The sequence below is a fragment of the Stenella coeruleoalba genome, assembly GCF_951394435.1.
Source record: "Stenella coeruleoalba genome assembly, chromosome: 20".
NCBI classification, from domain to species: domain Eukaryota; kingdom Metazoa; phylum Chordata; class Mammalia; order Artiodactyla; family Delphinidae; genus Stenella; species Stenella coeruleoalba.
Genome location: NC_137166.1, coordinates 21,365,597 through 21,388,300, shown reverse-complemented (window position 1 = coordinate 21,388,300; position 22,704 = coordinate 21,365,597).

Sequence of the window (22,704 nt, the reverse complement as noted above, 5' to 3'; positions counted from 1 at the left end):
AAGGACGGATAGAACCCTAGGACAAATGGTGGAAGCAAAGCTATACAGACAAAATCTCACACAGAAGTATACACGTACATACACACTCACAAAAAGAGGAAAAGGGGAAAAAATCATAAATCTTGCTCTCAAAGTCCACCTCCTCAATTTGGGATGATTCGTTGTCTATTCATGTATTCCACAGATGCAGGGTTCATCAAGTTGATTGTGGAGATTTAATCCGCTGCGCCTGAGGCTGCTGGGAGAGATTTCCCTTTCTCTTCTTTGTTCTCACAGCTCCCGGGGCTCAGCTTTGGATTTGGCCCCGCCTCTGCGTGTAGGTCACCGGAGGGCGTCTGTTCTTTGCTCAGACAGGACGGGGTTAAAGGAGCCGCTGATTCGGGGGGGAGGGAGGGGTACGGATGCAGGGCGAGCCTGCGGCGGCAGAGGCCACCATGACGTTGCACCAGCCTGAGGCGCGCCGTGCGTTCTCCCAGGGAAGTTGTCCCTGGATCCGGGGACCCTGGCAGTGGCGGGCTGCACAGGCTCCCCGGAAGGGGGGTGTGGATAGTGACCTGTGCTCACACACAGGCTTCTTGGTGGTGGCAGCAGCAACCTTAGCGTCTCATGCCCATCTCTGGGGTCCGCGCTTTTAGCTGCAGCTCATGCCTGTCTCTGGAGCTCCTTTAAGCAGTGCTCTTAATCCCCTCTCCTCGCGCACCAGGAAACAAAGAGGGAAGAAAAAGTCTCCTGCCTCTTCGGCAGGTCCAGACTTTTCCCCGGACTCCCTCCCGGCTAGCCGTGGTGCACTAACCCCCTGCAGGCTGTGTTCACGCAGCCAACTCCAGTCCTCTCCCTGCGCTCCAACCGAAGCCCGAGCCTCAGCTCCCAGCCCCCGCCCGCCCTGGCGGGTCAGCAGACAAGCCTCTCGGGCTGGTGAGTGCTGGTCGGCACCGATCCTCTGTGTGGGAATCTCCCCGTTTTGCCCTCCTTACCCCTGTTGCTGTGCTCTCCTCCGCGGCTCCGAAGCTTCTTCCCCCCTCCACCACCCACAGTTTCTGCCTGCGAAGGGGCTTCCTAGTGTGTGGAAACCTTTCCTCCTTCACAGCTCCCTCCCACTGGTTCAGGTCCCATCCCTATCCTTTTGTCTCTGTTTTTTCTTTTTTCTTTTGCCCTTCCCAGGTACCTGGGCACTTTCTTGCCTTTTGGGAGGTCTGAGGTCTTCTGCCAGCGTTCAATAGGTGTTCTGTAGGAGTTGTTCCACGTGTAAATGTATTTCTGGTGTCTCAACAAAACTTTAATGAGCACCTACATGCTGCTGAAAGGTGCCAGGAAATGAAGATAAGGGAGAAAAGTCCCTGCTCTCAGTTTATACTGAACCTCATCTACCCACTATTTCATAGTCACATTTTGCACTTATGCTTTTTCTTCTCTCTTCAATACCTTCTGCTTCCTGATGTGCATTTGTCCATGTTCTTCCCAAACGTTACAATCTATGAAGTCGTCTCTGATATAGCCAACGTGGAAATGGTTTCTTTTGTAGATTTTCATAGTTTATTTGCTGTCTCTCCCTTTGGACATATATTTCATCATTTAGTAGTTATTTATGTGCATGTCATCTCTGCAAATCAGAGATTCTATCATACAAGTATAGATATATATTCATACATATGTGTGCATATGCACATAATATACATAAGTGTGTATGCGTGTGTGTACATCCTAGGTAGCACTGATTATAGTTACTGTGGTTAGTACTGAGTCTGACACATCATAGGTGGTTAAAGTAATAAAAGAATGTTCAGTGACCATACAAATGACTGACTCAAATTCCCCGTTGAGTGTAGAATCCTTCCCACTAAGAAATGCTCTTTAGAGAAAGTGATTCCCTGAGACTGTTGTATTTCCCAACAAAAATGCTGAGGTGTGTTTGCACTGGGCAGAATGAATTGCTTCCCTGTGACTCAAGCATCCATTTGAGGGGTGACATTACAAGTTCCTGTAATGACCACCAAAAAGGATGGTATTGATCTCTGAAATTGGCAGGTACATGTCCTGCAGATGGAATATTCTTTTAAGAAAATTACAAGGATCAATAGGTCAAGGGTCATCAAGAGAGATGACAGGTTCTAATTTCAACATATGGCCTGCCACAAGCTAAGGAAAAGGGAAAGGGCCCATTTTTCACATCTGGGTGATAAATCTTCCATGTGCCTCTTTATTAAACATAAAGTCATGCAAGCTCTCGGCAGCTGTGGCCTGGGCATCCTAATCTGAGAAATGGGGTAAGGTTTACTTTATCAAAAGTACTGTCCAAAGGGAAAGAAGTGAAAGCAACATTTGTTAAAAGCATGAAGCACGTGCCAAGCTTGGCAAGACACACTTTCACAAATGCAATCAAACCTCATACTCCCAAAAGCCTCATGGGGCAGACAATGTCATTTCTGCTTTTCAGATGGAAAAACTGAAGTCCCCAGGGCTGGCAGAGCTTAGCACACTCTCACATCTAATTGAGTCTGGGACCCAGAATCTTAGCGCCAAGCCTTATGGAGTGAAGACTCCTGAGGAGAGCAGTTGTCACATGGACTGAATTTCAGAAAGATCATCTTGATCCCTAGCTGGATTTACCACTTTCCTTCTGGCTGACATTTGTTCTCTCAGCCTTGGTTCCCTCATCTATGAGTGGCAATAAGATGTGTTAGAAAGGTATTTAAACACTGGAGGATTCTTGAAGCTTCTGCACATCACACTTTTAAATGTCAGAGCATTTTATTTTTTATTTGTATGTTCAGATACGGGAATATTTTTACCATAAAGGTGAGGGTAATGCCACATACAGGAGAGAGGGCTTTTAAATTTTTTTAGTTTGTTATTCACCTATCTAATTCATTTATGATCCAGTCCATTAACTTTAACACCAGCACTGGGAATATTACCCTTCCTCCACCTCATGGAGATAGCAGAATTCATTTTGGATTCTTGGTTTCCCCCAAAATCCATGCTTAGTGTCCCTTCCCTTCCACGCACTATGAAATATACAGGCAAATCCCAGATCTGATTCTTGGGAAGTTTAGAACAAGAAAGAGAGATGGTATAAATATAGATATAGGCATAGTTATAGAGATAAATATGAATATTAATCACATACGCATTTCTCCCCCATGCTAAATTGTGTGCTTGTCAAAGTTCATAAGGGCACAGAGCTACATGCCTCCTGCATCAAAACCCTTAAGATTTAGGCTAAAGAAACCAATCTCCCTCCCCAAGGGCGTGTTGATGGCACGGACAAATTGTCTGGGGCTGTAGAACGTTAAAAAGTTGGCAGACAAGAGGTAAGATACTGGGAGCTGCTTTGGAGGAAGGGGAGAAGAAGGAAGTAACACACTGGGTCCTTGCTTTGTGGCAGGCGCTGTGCCAAGCATGTCGCACGCAGTGCACGTTTGATGTGTCCAGACAACATGAGGCAGGCCTATGGTTTTGCAAATGAGGCCACTGAAACACAGGGGGAGTAAGGTCTTCTCCAAGTGCATGCCTGGGAGGATGGGAACCCAGGCTGTCTGACATCACCGATGTGCTTCTTGGGGCTGCAGATTCCTTCTTGGGGAGGGGATGCCCTTGAACTCCAGGACTTGGCCCAAGCAGACTGCACTGGTTTTGTTTGGTTTTGTTTTTTGGCTGCGTTGGGTCTTTGGTGCTGCACGCAGGCTTTTCTCTAGTTGCAGTGAGCAGGGGCTACTCTTCGTTGCGGTGCGCAGGCTTCTCATTGCACTGGCTTCTCTTGTTGGGGAGCATGCGCTCTAGGCAGGCAGTCTTCAGTAGTTGCAGCATGCGGGCTTAGTAGTTGGCGCCACGTAGGCCCTAGAGCATTCAGGCCTCAGTAGTTGCAGCATGCAGGCTCTAGGGTGTGCGGGCTTCAGTAGTTGTGGCATACGGACTTAATTGCTCCGTGGCATGTGGGATCTTCTGAGACCAGGGCTCGAACCCGTGTCCCCTGCATTGGCAGGCGGATTCTTAACCACTGTGCCACCAGGGAAGTCCTGCACTGGTTTTTAATTCCTTGGAGATTTGGGAAGTGACCAGAGACAATAACCAGCCACACTGGGTTCTGCTGATAAGACAAGATGTGGGTGTGGGGCATAGCCTGAGGTCCTTGGGTGTGCATTTCTGGGCAGAGAGCCTGGAAGGAGGAGGGGCAGTGAGAGGCTAAGGCAGCCTTGCCGCAGTCTAGGAGGGGAAATGGGCTCTGCATCAGGCCTTGCACTATGGCTCCTGCCTCCTGGGGCCAATGCCACAGACAGTGCTCTAGGAGCAGGGCAATGCCAAAAAAAGGCCTCCTCTGACCTCCTCTGTTATTTCTGGATCCTCCACCACTTTTGATCTCTCTGGCCAGACTGGGAAGTCCCTCTCCAATAGCAGCCTACGAAGGTTATTGCTCATCTTCCCTTCCCTGTCTTTGCCCTCTCTGTTAGCCCTCCTGCACTTTAAAGATATTAAAATATTGTATGTCACAGCATTTTCTTTAAATAATAAATTTACTGCAGCAAAATTGGAACAGCTTTCGAAGCACATTCTTTGAGATGAACCTTGATGTGATGTATTACAACATTTAAAGCAGGAATTCCATACACAAAGGACTCATTGGGACCTGAAATGATTAGATACATATGAAAAAGAGCAGTAATGGGAAAGGCAGGCCCCTCTCTGACCTTAGCTTCCCACAGTCAATACTAATCGTGTTCTTTTTTAATGACACCCACAGCTCTTGCCTAATGAAAATTTTCCCACTATGAGCTTCTGTCAGGAGAAGAACGCACCAGAATGATGCACGTGTCCACATCTGGGTACATACAGGGGTGTATTAGCAAATCTGAAAGAAGGACAAGCCTTCATAATAGCACATGCTTCGTTTCAAAAAGCTGATGGTAGCTATTCCCAATTTGTGTTTATCTCAAGGGCAGTAAAAATTCTGGCAAGTTGGCATAAAGAATATGATTCTTGGGCCCTGATTTAATAATATGGGGGCAACTTCAGAGACATATTTCTAAACTTCCCTTTTAATTTATTTTAATACATTAGTCAGACATGGGAAGGGAGTGGACATAATTACCATACTTTTTAGGAGATCATACACTGTTTGCCAGCTAACACTTCAAAATACAGGTGGCCCTCTCGAGCAAATTATGGTCTCTTAATTTTGTCACCTTTGAGATTTTGTAATAACCTATAATTGATTGTTTTAGTGAATTGCATCTTAATTGAAAAGTATAATGTCTAAAAGCTGTTTTAATTAGCAGCTATACCAGCATTTTGCTGCTGTAGACCCAAAGAATATAAAGAAATGAGTAAATAAGTACATAAATGATTTGCCAGCTCTGTCTCATGGCAGTGTTCTGTTTCAGAACACAGAGCTGTGAACTGGGGATCCGAGGGTAGTTATAGAAAGACTGAAATCGGCACCTCTTAAATGACTTAAATTTCAGTCCAGGAAAAAGTAGCTGATTTTTCACCCTAGTCATCATACCCCATTGAATTTCCTTCCATCACTTACCCAACTGCTGTTTCAAAAATCAGGTCTTCTGGACAAGGCTAGTTTTAGATTTAGAATCATGGATTCTTTACAAAGAATTAAAAGAGTATGCTTCACAAGGGATTTTTCCTATATCATTCAGGGGTGGGGGGCATGAAAACCTATAAAACTAATGCCTCAAAGTATACTTTTTTCTTATTTTATTTATTTATTTTTGGCTGCATTGGGTCTTCATTGCTGCACACAGACTTTCTCTGGTTGTGGCGAGTGGGGGCTACTCTTCGTTGTGGTGCGCAGACTTCTCATTGCGGTGGCTTCCCTTGTTGTGGAGCACGGGCTCTAGGCACACAGGCTTCAGTAGTTGTCGCACATGGGTTTAGTTGCTCCGCGGCATGTGGGATATTACCAGGCCGGGCCTTGAACCCCTGTCCCCTGCATTGGCAGGCGGAGTCTTAACCACTGCACTACCAGGGAAGTCCCTCAAGTCTGCTTTTTAAAAATCTGATTTCCTTCAATATAGCAGTATTGAGTGGTCAAAAGTCACTCAGCTCTACATTAAAATGTGTGTATTTACTATATGTAAATTATGCTGCAATTTAAAATACACAAGTATTAGGAATATAAAAGCCCAGTTTACCTAGATTCCTGGCCTGCTTGGCTAATTTAATGTGGCATCTACTGATTAAGAGAGCCACTCATTGCTAGTGAGGCAACAAGACTTAAGGTTTTGTGCCACTGCATGTTTACAAAGATGATTATCATATAGTACCTTCTATATTCGTGGCGTGCATTTTTTAATGAACCAAACAAAAATGTTTCAAATTTTTAGAAAAAAATGGTAAATCTTTGCAAAGCCAAGGGACATGAAATTGTATAACTTTAAGCCTTGGCAGAACAAAAAAGAAAGAAAGTAAAAAGAGAGAGGGGTGGGAGTATAAGCTGAACCTGTTTATAATATATTTAACTGGCCAATTACACTGTTAGCCCACAATGGCAAATTTCTCTCCAAGTACTGCTTAGCTATTCCTCATTCGTGGCACTAATTTTCTTCCAATTTGCCACTGTTTCACAAAGTTTTGTCAATCATAAGCATTTTTTTAGAAGATTGAAATGGCAAGTTAATGGTTTACTCTAAAAGAGACAAAAACCGGGGGAAAAAACAGCTGCAGCATTAAACATCGATGGAGAACTTCAATGTAATGAAGGAGCTAGCATGCAATTAAAAGGAAGGAAGTGCTCGCGGAATGAAATTCTAATGTGGGGAGTTCTCTAATTTGTAAATCTATTGAGGATTGTTTAAACATGTTCCCTTTGATCAGTAAAAATCCTGGTGGCCATTTGCATTCCCTCAGAATGTCCCTAAACTGGTGTCTGCAAGCTTAGCAAAGTTGGAACACAAATGAAGTCAAGGCAAACCCAGAACATCCATGTGTGTGCCATTCCTGCAAAATTTTGAACTCAAGAGCAAAAATGGTGTGAACCTTAATAATGGTGAATTGAAAAGATAAAAGAAAGTTAAAAGTGTCTTAGAAGTGGGCTTCCCTGGTGGCGCAGTGGTTGAGAGTACGCCTGCCGATGCAGGGGACACGGGTTCGTGCTCTGGTCCAGGAGGATCCCATATGCAGTGGAGCGGCTGGGCCCATGAGCCATGGCTGCTGGGCCTGTGCGTCCGGAGCCTGTGCTCCGCAACGGGAGAGGCCACAACAGTGAGAAGCCCACCTACCGCAAAAAAAAAAAAAAAAAAAAAAAAAAAAAAGTGTCTTAGAAGGAGAATATGTATGTATTTTAGAAGAATTCTAGTCCAGAATTTCCACATTGTCTTCTTTTTCTTTCTTTGAAATCTAAAGAAGGATAGAGTGGGGTATGAAAGTTGATCATCAATATTTAAGTCTCTGCATTAGGAAGCTTGTCATATCTGAAATAGATTTAGGGAGAAGGGTGTGTCTGCCACAAAGCATTTGCCACAAAAGGCTTTCCTTGCACTTAACTCTTTTTGCTTATTCCAGATGCTTTAAGTTATCAAGTCTGTCACTGACAGCATCAAATAAAAGACCTCCTCTGGTACATGCTGCATATTTTTGTTTTAAATGACTTATCTTTGCTTAACCCACACAACATTTTCAAACCTTTCTCATTCTTCCCATCATTTGATGGTGTGTGTGTGTGTGTGTGTGTGTGTGTGTGTGTGTTTTCTTACTAACAATTTTCTTCTTAAATTTGCTATATTCTGCTATGACCTCTTGCTGCACTTTTGGTCTACGATTCAAATCCCACTGAGTTCCACTGTCATTAGCTGCCCTGGGTAAAAAAAACCCTGCCCTTGTTTTGCTCCTACCTTCACACGTCTCTTTGAAGGGACTTTTCCTGGTTTTGTTAATCAGATAATAAATTTGCCCAAATACTAGTTACAATAATGTCCATTCACTTCCTCTTTGGAAGTGGGAGATGGATTAAATGAGTGGGTAAGGAAGAGCATTATCAGACAGCTAGGAAAAGGTTCAGTTGGGCAAGACCAAGACCGCTATAAATGCTGAAACTTGATGACGTGGGGCTCCAGTGACACTCTCATCACAAGTGGGAAGCAAAGGGAAAACGTGGTACCCTTTGCCCCAGAGAGCTGGGACCTCCAGCTCTGTCCTCTGTGTTGGAGCAATAGCAAAGCTTATTCTCTGTGATGGGGAGTAGATGGGAACTCAGGACTATGGATAATTTCTGTTTATTTGTTTTAAGAAGAAACTTCAAAAGTAAAAGATTATCAGATGCGCAAAAGTTTCCTACCAACTACAGACTAGTGAATGAAAAACTTTTATCTGGCATTTTACAGCTGGGAAAACTGAGGAGAGATGCATCTAAACTACTAGGTTTCTACTACACATAACATTGTATATGCACACATCCATTATTAACACAAACAAAACCTTTTCCTTTTGAAAATACACCCTATGCCAGTCCCTGTACTAAGTGCTGGGATAAAGTGATAGAAAGACATGACCATGGCCCTCATGGAGTTTACAGGTTAGTAGAGGAGACAGTCATTAGAAACTAATATAATGGGGAATTTGGTTTTGTTTTGGCCAGTGTGGGGAAAGGAGTTTATTTTGATTTTCAAATTTAAATAGTTAAATTATTTTTTCTGATTATGGAAAAAACGTGTGCTCATTCATAAACATGGCATCACACCATGCGTGCTGCTCCCTACACTGCTTGTATCACTCAGTGACTCAAAACATGCAGAGCACGTTTTCCAACATCAAAATAGGCTTCGTCTTTTTTTTTTTGAATGGCTGCATGGTACTTCATTGCCTGAATGAACCGTTTCCCCTAGTTTTCAATTCTTTCTCTTTGAATCATAATATTCCTGTTTATATCAGACTTCAAATATGGTTCTTTGTGATTTTGCTATATGCTTTGGAAGCATGTTAGACAAAATGTTTGAAAGCATTTTATAAATAATGAGCACAATGCAAACTTATTTTTCTGTTTCTTTTCTATTTCAAGAATAGGTTAGTATTTTGCTTCACATAAATGGTGATCAAATCCTGGTTCTACCAACCAAAAGGGATTTTTGTCTTTTTTTGTTTTTTCTCTTTCTGAAACATAGACTCCTCATTTTCAAAATAGGGATACCTACATCTCAGGGTCTCCCAAGGACTAAGGGTGTCAATTCAGATAAAATGCTTGGTTCTGTACCTGGAATGTAAAACTGCCAAAACATGTTAGGCGTTTTCATTGCTGTCACTGCTCCACTCTGAACTCTCGTTACCTCTATTACAATTTACTCCTACCTGACCTCTCTGTATCCAGTCAGCCTCTTCGTACTGTAGATAGGCTTGAAATGCTCATAAGTACCTTGTGTGCATGAATTCAACTAGTCTTCCAACAACCCATAGATGGGTACCATGATCACTGCCACCTTACAGGCAAGGAGGCTCAGAGAAGTTAAGTAAATTGTCTAAGATCGTTCTGTCTATAGGTACTTCTCTAGGGTGGTATACAAACTAGGAGAAGGGAAAAGTTATAGTTGACACTGAAGAGATAGGCAAAAGCCATATGATATAAAGCACTTTGTCCATTGCAATATAGAACATGAGTTCAAAGAGCTCAGCTCCACTACAACAGCCGATAATAGGATCCAAGTAGAAGAAATCATCTCTTGGGGGCCAGCATGTAAGACAGGACTAGTATGGAGTGCCTGAGACTTGTGGTCATGTCACCAAGACATGGTCTGACAACAGTGATAGTATCACTTATAACTTATTAAACATATTATATACAAGTCATTGTTAGGATTGGAGGTAGAGTCAAGATCAAATACCAGGACTGATCAGGACTGCAAAGCTTTCTGAATTATCCCTGCATTAATAGGACCACATTTGTGATTCTATAACAGAAATGTCCAATGTGGTCTATTTGATTAGACACTCCAGCAAGAGAAGAGAAGAAACCAAACTCCTGGTCATTCCTGTTACCCACATTTGAATTCAGAGACGTTTTCCAAAAAAGAGTAAAAGTATTTCTCTTCCAAATGTATCCTTTGTCTCAGAACTCTTTAAGAAAGACAAAGGCTGATATAATGCAGTCATATGTATCTGAGTAGCTTGATATGTAGTAGAGGAAAGACTATATATTATGACAGACAGCAGCATGTGGAGGAAAATTCCATTGCCACGTGATAACTTCTGCTTCGATAATACATTAAAACTCAATAAGCAATCTCTAAGGAGTGTGGTTTGATGGGTTGGGATAGAGGAAAGCCCAGCATAAATAGCCATTTATGTATGAGATCACACATCAAAGAGCTATTTTCGCTAAGCCTGAAATAGCTAACTAGGAGCCCATCTGACAGCAGGATGGAGTAGACCCTCCATAATGCATGTGTGTGAATAGGGCTGATCTCTCAAGGGGACCCCCATAATAACGATGATGATGTAGTTTCCGAGAAGGGTGATACTACTCTATCCTGGAGAAAGCCTGAGTTACAGAAACCCACTTTTCCCACTTCACCCACACTCATTATCATCAAGAAATGCCTTCATGTTTGATTGCTTTGAAAATGACTGGTTAGTGCTGGAATGAAAATTTTATAAATTATTCTGATTTCTTTTATGATTTATACAAGTTGGCAGAAAAGCATTCCATTAATCTGAAATTGCTTCCTTAAAAGAAGATTCTAAAACAAAACAAAAGGATCATCTCACCCTGGGGTGGAATGGTGGACCTTGTAATCCTGTTATTCTTCACCCAGTACTACCTATGCCTGACACTAAAGATCATCTTCGCTGAGACAATCCAAAAAAAAAAGTTAAAATTCAATTATAAATTCATCCATTCAACAATTTGAATACATCCTCTGTATAACAACTATGCTAAGAGCTGGGGATACAAAGATGATTGAGACCTTGTTTGTACTCTCAGGAAATGGAAAGACTCAAAAATCGACAGTTACAATGCAATGTGATTAGTTCTATAGTGTGTGTGTTTGTGCACATAATCTGATAAGAATGATGAAGTCTATCTTAAAATGCAAAGGATAAAAGGAGATAAAGATCACTCACAGACTATGGAGTCACTGAGGCTTTGGCTAGAATGAACCAAACTTCAGTAGATCAAGGCAAGGATACTCAATGGAAGCATTTTAGGGCAGATAAAGCATGGCACATGTCACAAAACAGCTAGCAATTTTGAGAACATTCTTTGCTCTAAAATATGATGCTTCCTGAAAATAGAAAAAGCTTCACAAAAATAGCATCTGCTTCTCAAGTTGTGGTAAAGGTACAAGGAAACACATATAAGACCCAAGCAGAGTGCCTAGTGTATAGTGTATGACCACTATGACTTTCTTCACCTACTTGCCCAGGATCCCTCAACCTATTAGGCCATCTGGCCACATCATGAAACTAAGCCCATAAGAGTAAATCTTTATCCAGAGAGAGCTAAGCTCTTAGTGTCCTCAAACCCCTCTGACATTTTAAATATGTAAAAATCAAATTCTATCAGCAAGAATCCCTTTCAACCTTGTAGTTTAGACCTAATTATGTCACCAGCTCACCATGTCCACCACTGAGAATTACTGGGTTTCAAAACTGCTCTACCTAAACATGTGACTCCTTTCTACTTCTTCTCTATATATGTCAGTTCCATAAGTTCAGTTCCTATGAAATAGCTCACCCCTCTATCAAATTTATAAAACCAATGGACCGTTTAGTTGAAAAAAAAATATCATCTGTGGTTTTTGTCTTATGATAGTTATTATCTTAATAATTAATAATAAATCAGTACTTATAGTCTGCTAATAAGTTTTAATTCTGGTTTGACCTCTATAGCTCTGAATCTGAATTAATGAATACCTCATTAATAAAATGGAATTAATAATACCTATTGCTTCCAACAGGTCAATACTGATAAATACCGGTAGATCCTTCAATAATTTCAATAGATCCTTGAGACAGGATCTATTGGTATTTATCTAACAGACTTCAAATCCTGTGCTCAAGCATCGTGTGGCTCCAAATCCAAAATGCTTCCCCAATAACTTGCCTATTCTCTGATTGGCTCCTCCCATAGTATCCTGGGCTGTACAAGGTACTCACGACATCTGCACTTGTATCATATATTCAGGGGAATGATACAGTTTAACAGAGAGAAAGAGAGATAGACAGACTGACAGAAACAGTGAGAAAAAGAGGTAGAGGATAGGGGCACCTGGGGATCTGAAGGTATCCTCACTCTCTACCAGTATACCAAGAACGCTGGCATTTCATTAGAAAAGTTCTTCTCACACTTAAGAACTCTCCAATCATAAAAAGTAGGTAACTTACTTCTCTACTTAGAACAATGCAGCTATTTAAGTTTGCAGGTAACTTTTCTAAACCACTTTAGAAGCATGAAGAATTACGTATCTGATCCCATAGACCTATTTGGGGACTTCATCTGAGGAATGGAAGCAAAAACAGTGTTCTACATTACGGAATAATTGTGTCCATTGGTCAAGATTCTATGAAGAAAACATGTGCCGTCATTGTAAGAGATTTGAGCCTAAAATATAGAATATTGATTCTAAAATATTATGGGGAGAAAGCTGGGAAGTGTGAAAAGTGCAGAAGAAACTCCTAGCGTCTTAGATTTTGAAGAGCCCTTCAAAGCACATGGCTCCGTACCATAACCTTGACTCCTCCACTGTTGTTAAGACAGCTGTCTAACATTTTCTGAAAACCTCCAAATACAGGAAATCCCATTACCTGCCAAGACAGTGCATTTGATTTGTTTCTGACATTGTTCGAAGTTCTTGCCCCTATTTTGATGAATCTTGCTTCTCCATTTCCAACCTCACCCAGCATGAGTGTGGCCCCTTTTGATCACGACACATACTCAATAAGACAAAGGGGATATCATCCTCCCTCCTCTAACCCCCAGAGTATTCTCTGAAGTGTGGTGGCTGGGTCTCAACTATTTCTGGGAGTAGAGATTCATTGCAGAGTTGGGGTGGGAGAAGTTGTCAGGAAACAAACTGTAAAGGATAGTACTTGAACACATCTTAAAGGAAGAGAAAGAGATCCCAGGTCTTTTGCAATTCTTTGGATGGAGAAGCAGCTCAATTTCCTAATATGATTTGACAAACCAGGACTGATGTTACATTGGGGTGATTTTCCTTACAGGTGAGTAAACATGAGAGGAAATGGGCGTTATTCAGAGAAACCACCGTGCTGATACGGATAATGTTCCTCCAGGACGCACGTGCACTTAAACTCCTTTCTTTCTGTGCCTTTCTGGTCTTCCACACATAGGTGTTTAATTCTCCATTTTGCCATCAATCAGCTCACTGCTCTGGGAAGGGTCTGTGGATAAAAGCTGCTGGGTGAGGTCTGCCTAGACCTCCAGATGCCCTCAAGGCACCAAGAGCTTCTAAAGAGCTGATGTCAGATGGGGCCCTTGATTAATGATTCCTTGGGACATTCTGACTCCCCTCCAGGGACAGGAAAGATAAGAGCCTAGACAAGGCTGCCAGAAAGCCCTGCTTCAGAGGAGTGAGGTCAAGGTCAAGAATATCGGCAGGTCTACTGCAAAGCCCAAGGCCAGAGTTTCCTCTGGGGCAGTGTGTTTGCCTGCAAAGGCCAGAAGAGAGCAAAATATCATCCTATGGTACTCAGAGGCAAACAACAGACAAGACAGATGGAGTTAAAGGGGAGAGCAGAGACAAGAGGAAAACTCCACAGATAAGTGAGGCAGAAGGCGCCTGGGGATTTGTTCCGGAATGCATGATTCCATTTGTCAGAGGAAGGACTGTTTTGTGTCACCAGCCTTTGGGTCTTCTTACTTGGGGCAGGGGGAGGAGGGGTCATCTGCTCAATGCAGGAACACCTCAAATTCTGGGACTTTTTGATAAATTGCAGCTCTAAGTTTTCAAGAGCTGGAAACAATATTCTCCCTGGTATGTGTCCTCACCAAGGAAGGCCCCTCTGGTCTTTCACTTAAAAAGAACATCTCAGGGGGCTTCCCTGGTGGCGCAGTGGTTGAGAGTCCACCTGCCGATGCAGGGGACACGGGTTCATGCCCTGGTCCGGGAAGATCCCACATGCCGCGGAGCAGCTGTGCCCGTGAGCCATGGCCGCTGAGCCTGCACGTCCAGAGCCTGTGCTCCGCAATGGGAGAGGCCACAGCAGTGAGAGGCCTGCGTACCGCAAAAAAAAAAAAGAACATCTCAGGCCAGGAACAGTGCTACCACAGACAAACTCAAGGCACGATCCACTCTCAGAAGAGGAGGAACAAGAATGTTGTCTCCTTGCTTTTATCTCCTGAATAGTCACCCCCTGCTGGCTGCACCCCAATCAGAGCCCTTCTCTCCATGCCGCCTGAGCCTAGGGCTTTGTCCCTGTCAGCTTGGATTATCACAATGGGCCTCTGGTTGGCTCCATGGCATCTGTCCTAGTATCTTCAAGCTAGTCTCTCAAATCAGTGATCCTCAGAAGTTTGTACAGTGTGTGTGTGGGGGGGGGGGGGTGCGAGGGGTGTGGAAGGTTAGCATCCAGTGAGTATTCTTTAAAAGTGAGCCAGTTTAGGGCTTCCCTGGTGACGCAGTGGTTAGGAATCCACCCGTCAATGCAGGGGACACGGGTTTGAGCCCTGGTCCAGGAGGATCCCACATGTCGCGGAGCAGCTAAGCCCGTGTGCCACAACTACTGAGCCTGAGCTCTAGAGCCACAACTACTGAGCCTGCGTGCCGGAACTACTGAAGCCTATACACCTAGAGCCCGTGCTCCACAACAAGAGAGGCCACCACTATGAGAAGCCCACGCACCGCAATGAGGAGTGGCCCCCGCTCGCCGCAGCTAGAGAGAGCCCGTGTGCAGCAATGAAGACCCAACACAGCCAAAAATGAAAATAAAATAAAATAAATAAATTTATTAAAAAAAAAGTGAGCCAGTTTAAAAAAATATATTTTTGTATGTGTGTGTATACATATATATATGTGCACATGAACACACAGATATGTATAAACAGGTATGTTTAGATTTATAGACATGTGTGTTGATACAGATATATAGAGCATAGTATCTATCCATCTAGCTGCCTAACTATTGCTTGAATGCACCCTGTGACTTTAGACCATTTTTGCCATAATCTTAGACATCTAGGGAAAAACAATGTCTGGATCATAGGATTTCTTAAAGGTCCCTCCTTAGCTATAAATTTCTCCGATATTTTGTCTGAGCTTACATATTTGTCAGAGGGAGAAAAAGCTGACCCTTAACTTTATTGCTAGAGGACTGGAACTCAAAGCAATATCTAAGCATTCATTCATTCACTCATTCATCATTCAGTAATTATTTATGTACAGATTGGGCACTGCATGGGAAGCTGGAGTTACAATGATCAAAACAATTTAGTGTCTGCCGGAGAGGTTCAAAGTTTATTGGAAGAGACAGGCAAGTAGAGGGGCAGATTTTAATACAATGGGATAATTTTGGTAGCAGAAAGGAACTCAGAATACTTATTATCCACCCCCCAAAAAACAGAACATACTCTCTTGTATATGCCATATAAGATACGGAAAAGCAGAGATTGATATTAGGATGTGGTTTTGCTCAAAGAAAACAGGCACTTGACAAATTATAGTAGCAGATAGTTTAAACCAAACAACTAAATGTGTCTTGATCTTGTTTTTGAATAATTCTTTTATTTTTGGCTGAGTGGTCACCATCCCAGCTGACCCTCCCTTAGTGCTAGACAATCTTGTGATAGCAAAGTTAGCTGCATTTTGAGTGTTCTGAGCTCCCTGATCAAAGACCAAGAGACAGCAAGGAAACTTCTTAAGAAGACGCAAGGGGCGATATAAAAGCTTAAGGGAACAAGTGTACAATTTTTTACTGTACCATCAAGCCCCACTGCACAGGAAGGTAGTGAGCGTACTTCTGATACATCCTCTGGGAGAAACGGCACAGACCACAGCCAAGCCATCCTGTGATCCTGCTGCTTCTGGCTTGAGAATAACCCCTGGCTCCTGCCCCCATGGGCTGACAGCATGGGTAGGGAGGCAGGTGCTATCTCACACGCAAGAGGAAGATGCCAGTGAATTCCGCATAGGACTCTAAATCTGCTAGGATATGGAGAGAAAAGATGGTCAAAAGCCAGATGGAACCAGAATCATGATAAGAAGAAATAGCTGAAACTGAAGGCTTAGTTTCATGATCTATAATCGGTGACTATAATACACACCTCTTGCCAACCAGGTACAAAGGCAAAATGATGACATTTATAAAGCCCAGCATCACCTACTTGGTAGCCCAGCATCCTCTCTGTAAGCATGCTGTCTTAGCCCATCTGTCTTGAATGGTCTTGACGACTTTCTCCCCCATTCACCCTCGATGAGTGCTGGAGGCTCAGACTCATTCCTTCTGATGCACCTTGTCTGACCAAAGCAGAAGGCACCCCCATTCTTCCCATCCCAGCCTCTCCTCCCCTAAAAGTGGTAGCCAGCTAAGAAAGGAGGAGCCCTGATCCCTGGGGAGTTCTGCAGGGAGCTGAGCCAACACCCACACAGCTGCCAGACAGGAAGCACAGCAGACAAGCTTTCTCTTCCCAGGGGACTGCGGCTTACCAGCAAAAGGGATTCCAAGGCTGGAAATACAAAGCCACGAATCAGACACTTGGCTACCTCAGGCGTCCTTACTGCCTTGCAGTATACTTAGATACTTGTCACTCCTTCCAAAGGTACAACTGAGAGCCTTCTGCTGTTGTTGTCATTATGAATACGGAGTCTGAAGATTCTGGTGGCAACACAGCAACGGAAATGAGAAATTAAGATTTTGAAAAGCAACATGGTATGGTTAGAAGAAACACAGATACTCTGAACATAAAAGAAAAAAACACATTGTCCAATAAGCCTGTAAATTAGTCTCAGGTTCCCTGCAATCAAATGCATGAAAATTTGCGATATATAATTTGACTATCAATTTGGCAAATATGAATGAATGAATGAATGAATAAGAGACATAATACCCAGGGCCAGTAAGAGTTTTGGAAACTGGAACCCTCATGTACTATATAGGAACAAAACCTAGCACCACCTTACTCGTTAATGACATGTTTGAAAAATTTTTAACCATGCTCTGTGCCTATCACCCTTAGGAATTTATACTAAATGAATCATTGGATAAATATCCTGAAGAAGAAAGAACTTTGTTTCTTCTTTACTCTCACATTCTACTTCCAGAACATTTCTGACCCTGCTGGTCACTAAATGTGTGTGGGATGCCCCACACCAAGTAATTCTCAGACGTCAGCAGGGTGTCCTACACTTTTACGCAAATTGGACGCTCTCTACCTAGAGGTAGCATCCGATCCCACAGGTCAAGGGCTCAGTTCCACAAGACTGACCCCACTGCAGATGCCACTTGCAAGTCCAGGTGGTAACCTGTGCTTCTGACCCACTGGCTATTAATCCGAGTTTCCCACAACCCCCTTTTAGGGTTTGATAGTTTGCTAGCATAGCTCACAGCATTCAGGAAGACAGTTTACTTACTAAGTTATGGGTTCATTATAAAAGAATACAACTCAGGAACAGCCTGAGGATTAGATGCATAGGGCAAGGTATGTGGGAAGGATCACAGAGCTCCCATGCTGTCATCCTCCAAATACTTCCATGTGTTCACCAACCTTAAAGCTCTCTGAATCTGTACATAAGGGACTTACATGGAGGCTTCATTTTGTATTGTACATATGATTTAAGTACCATTGGCCATTGGTGATTGAATCAGTCTCCAGCCCCTCTCCCCTCTCAGAAGGTCCAGACTGGACTAAAAGTTCCAACCCTTTAATCACCTGGTTGGTTCCCCTGGCAACCAGCTCCCATCCTGTAGTTATCTAGGGGCTTTCCAAAAATCACCTTATTAACATAAACTCAGGTATAGTTGAAGGGGGATTGTTATGAATAACACAAAACACCCATTTCACCTTTCTGGATCTGAAGTTATTTTAGGAACCCAGGACTAAAACCAAATAATAGAACAAAAGATGTCCTATCACTCTAATCACTTATTTACCTGCTACTAAATGACAGAGATTATGCTAAGGAATTTACATGCTTCATCTCATTTGAGCCTCACAACTTCTCCGAGGGCAGATATGATTAAATATTGTTATTATAATTCATATGGAACCATATACAAGCCAGGCAACTTCATTATCCCTCCTCACACAATTAAATTTTTTCTAATTAAAAATATCTAGGGACTTCCCTGGTGGTCCAGTACATAAGACTCCTCGCTCCCAATGCAGAGGGCCTGGGTTCAATCCATGGTCGGAAAACTAGATCCTGCATGCGTGCCGCAACTAAAAGTCTGCATGCCACAACTCAGAGGTCCGCCTGCCACAACTAAATATCCCACATGCCACAACTAAGAACCGGTGCAGCAGAAGGAAGGAAGGAAAGAAAGAAAAAAAAGAGAGAGAGAGAAAGAAAAAGAAGAAAGAAAGAAAAAGAAAGAAAGAAAGAAAGAAAGAAAGAAAGAAAGAAAGAAAGAAAGAAAGGAAGAAAGAAAAAAAAGAAAGAAAGAAAGAAAGAAAGAAAAGAAAGAAAGAAAGGAAGGAAGAAAGAAAGAAGGAAAGAAAAAGAAAATCTAGCAAGCAAATAATTAGAAACAATTCAAATGATATCCTGAGATTTTTTATTAATATGGGAAAAACAAAAATACAGGACTTGATAGGAAAACATACCATTAAAACTTTATACATAGTATAATCTTAACTGTAAAAAATTCATACAAACTCATGCATAAGGAGAGTGGGGAAAAAAATCCAGCAAAAAACTTGTAGTTGTTTCTTTGAGCTGTAAATTAAGGTGGTATTGAGTTTTATGTTCATGTTCCTTTAAAATTTCAATATGAACCTGAATTAATTTTATAATGAGAACATTTTATAACCATAAGTCATATACTCAGATAAAATATTAATTTTAAAAGAGTGTAAACATGTAAGTATGTAAATAAATACATTAAATACATAAGTAAACAGTAGTAAATATTTTCTCTTACTCAATTTTACTGAGGCCTGAGGTAGTCTGGCTTTGTCTCTATGCTTGTTTAGGATAGAAACAGAAAAAAAAGAAAAGGAAAGAAACAGAAAACTATGTATTCCTGGAATGCTATAAGAGAGCTGATGTTAAAACGCTTTTTTGACATAAGGATCTTAATCTTGTCTCCACATTATAATGACTTGGTGAACTTTAAAGGTAACAGAAACCTGGTCTTCAACTCCAAGAAATTCTGACTTAATTGGTGGGGTGTTGGACCCAGGAGTCAGTATTTGTTTTTTTAAACTTTCCTAGTTGCTACTGCTGTGTAGCCATGGCTGAAAATCATTAGACTGTATCCTTTAATTCCAAAGGCTCTTTCCAAAAATTGTGGCAAGCATTTCAGAGTGTCGGTGATGGAAATGCTTCCCCTCACACCCTCCCCCCATACACATATACTCAGTGGCTTGACCTAAGCCTACTTCTAAACTGGACACTATTGTAAATTTTCTTCTATCGTCTCCCTCATTTTTCTTTTCAAGCTTCAGACAATGCTCCAAAGGATATCTTGAGATTTAAAAAAAGTTTTTATCCTTTACAACATACTCTTTTTTATTTTATTTTATTGAGATATAATTGACACATAACATTGTGTAAGTTTAAGGTTTGCAGTGTGTTGATTTGATATATTGTAATATGATTAGCACAGTAGCCTTAGCTAGTTAGCTAACACCTCTGTCATGGCATAATTATCATTGCATTTTGTGTTGAAAACATTTAAGATCTAGTCTTTTAGCAACTTTGAAGTATATAATACAGTATTGTTGACCATAATCACAATGCTCTGCATTATATCTAGAGAACTTATTCATTTCTAATGGTATTTTTATACCCTTTGGTCAACATCTCCCCAATTCCCCCACCCCCAGCCTCTGGAAACCACCATTCTACTTTCTGTTTCTGCAAGCTTAGCTTTTTTAGATTCCGAATATAAGTGATACAGTATTTGTCTTTTTCTGTCTGACTTATCTCACTTAGCATAGTGTCCTCAAGGTCTATCCATTTTGTTATAAATGGCAGGATTTCTGTCTTTCTCATGGTTGAATAATATCCTATTGCATACGTGTGTGTGTGTGTGTGTGTGTGTGTGTGTGTGTGTGTGTGTATTTCACATCTTCTTTGTTCATTCAGCCATCGACAAACATTTAGGTAGTTTCCATACCTTGGCTATTATGAATAATGCTGTAATAAACATGGGGCGAAAACAGATTTTTGATATCCTGTTTCTATTACCTTTGGGATTACTGGATTATGTAGTAATTCTACTTTTAACTTTGGGAGGAACCTCCATACTGTTTTTCATAGTGTCTGAACTGATTTACATTCCCACCAACAGTGCACAAGGGTTCTCTTTTCTTCACATCCTCAGCAGCACTACTTATTATCTCATGTCTTCTTGATGATAGCCATTCTGACAGGTGTGAGGTTATAGATCATTGGGGTTTTGACTTGCATTTCCTTGATGATTAGTGATGTTGAACATCTTTTCATATTCCTGTTGGCCATTTATATGTCTTCTTTGGAGAAATGTCTATTCAGTTTCTCTGCCCATTTTTTAATCAGATTGTTTGTTTTTTGTTATTGAGTTGTATGAGTTCTTTATATACTTTGGATATTAACCCTTTATCAGACAGATGGTTTGCCATTGAATAACTTCCCTAATATTAATTCTTTGGTTAGCGCTTTCAAATGGCTTGAATATTTTCATGATTCTGGATGTTTTGTATGTTAATGTCCAAAAGGTTTCTATCAATCTTCATTGCCCCCCGACATAGCATAACAATTTGCTAGTTCACCACAAAAGTAAAATGCCAAATTAGTCCATTTTTCTGTTTTTGATTATACAGCAGATGAAAACATTCCATCTGTATCCTCATTTCTGATTACAATTTGTTCTTCCTTACTTGAGAATTTTTCTGTACTAATATATATTATAATCTGGAATTGTTTTATTATCAATATGTGTAAATTCAACAGGTATTTTAGATATCATCATCACTGCTGATGATTTTAGCCTTTTTTTCTAAATCTGACTTAAATTTGTTTGTTTTACTTTACTGTAGAGAACATTTTCATTTTATGGGAGAAAAAACTGTTGGATTTTTCCTTTAAGATTATATTACTTCAAAATGTATAAGTATTTTCTCATAAAGGGTTGATTTTATTTTCATTTTCTGTGCTTAGATTATATGTAAGTCCTTTATCCATCGGGAATTTATACTAGTATATAGGTGCAAAGGATTTGTTGAAATTTTTATTCCCTCAAAAATTAGCTAATTTTACAAACATCATTTATAAAATGGTCCCTTCTTTCCAATTATATAATGCTACAATTTTACAAGTTATATGGGTACCTACACATATAGGTTTTCCCTTCTGTCTCATTGATCCATTTGTCTGATTTTGTACAAGCACCATGCTGTGTTATTTTTGCTGCTGTATGATATAGTTTTATACCCAAAACAGCTAGCATCTGCTAATTCATTAAGCCATTACTTGACATGTATATGCCCAAATATATTTTATAATAGTTTTACTTTGTTGCAGAGAATTTCCTTTTGATGTTTTATTCCGGACTAGATTAAATATGTACATTAACTTATGGACTAAAGACATGTTAAGCAAATGGCTTTTTTGAACACTTAGTGAAATTTCCTAACACCCACAGCCGCCCATTAGGAATCAAAGAAAAAAAGGTGATTACCTTGTGTCTCTACTGAGGACGTAATTTTGATACTGCTCCTTTTAGACTGAGTTTCTTACCTCCCAGAGGTCTGGGTATGAGTGTTTTCGAGAAAAATCACGAGATTTTCATTTCCACTTTCTGACAGCGACATTAAACAAGCAGGGCAATAGCAAATCAATGAGTGGCATTGGATTTAGATTTCACCTGCAAACAAAGCGTGCAGTGCCACACTGAGCTTGGGTGCATAATCATGCCTCATAACAAGAAAAGGGTCGAGGCAATTACGCAAGGCAGTCACGTTGGGGTGCCAGCCTTTTTCCTTGCTCAGTTCAAATATTATTGCTTTTAAATGTCAGCATATCACCATTGTAAGCATGTGTACTTATTAAAACTTCTTCTTCCTGAGACATTGCAGATGGACACCTTGGAGCATGATACGTATTTAAAATGTTAATCACAACTCCAGGAACAGTGAAGCTTGGGTTGGAGCTGAATTATCTAAGAGAGAACCGAATTTAATTAAGGTCCTGCCATAGGTGTGCAGTGTTAGGCATGTTCAATTCTCATGAGCTCTCTATGAGGGCGGGATGTTTCTAAATTCCCACTTTACAGGTGATAAAATGAAGTTTCAGACTCTGCGGATCAAAATGAGCCTTAAAGGACACCCAAGACACTGCCCCATCCATTCCTTGCTCACAGGCATCTTTAATATCTTGCCAACATTGCAGAGAAGTCTTTCTGAATACACATGTCTGGACACCTCTGAGGATATGAGCTCATGCCTCTTCCTCCAAAGGGAGCTCAGTCCATTCTGGTCTGACCGTTTAAAAGCAAACAAACAAAACAACACTCTTGAGATCTAACTACCTCCAGTTTCCTGACCCTTTCTGACCTTAGGCTCTATTTGTGTCTTCTAAAGTCAAGGAGGAAAGTTCTTATCTCTCT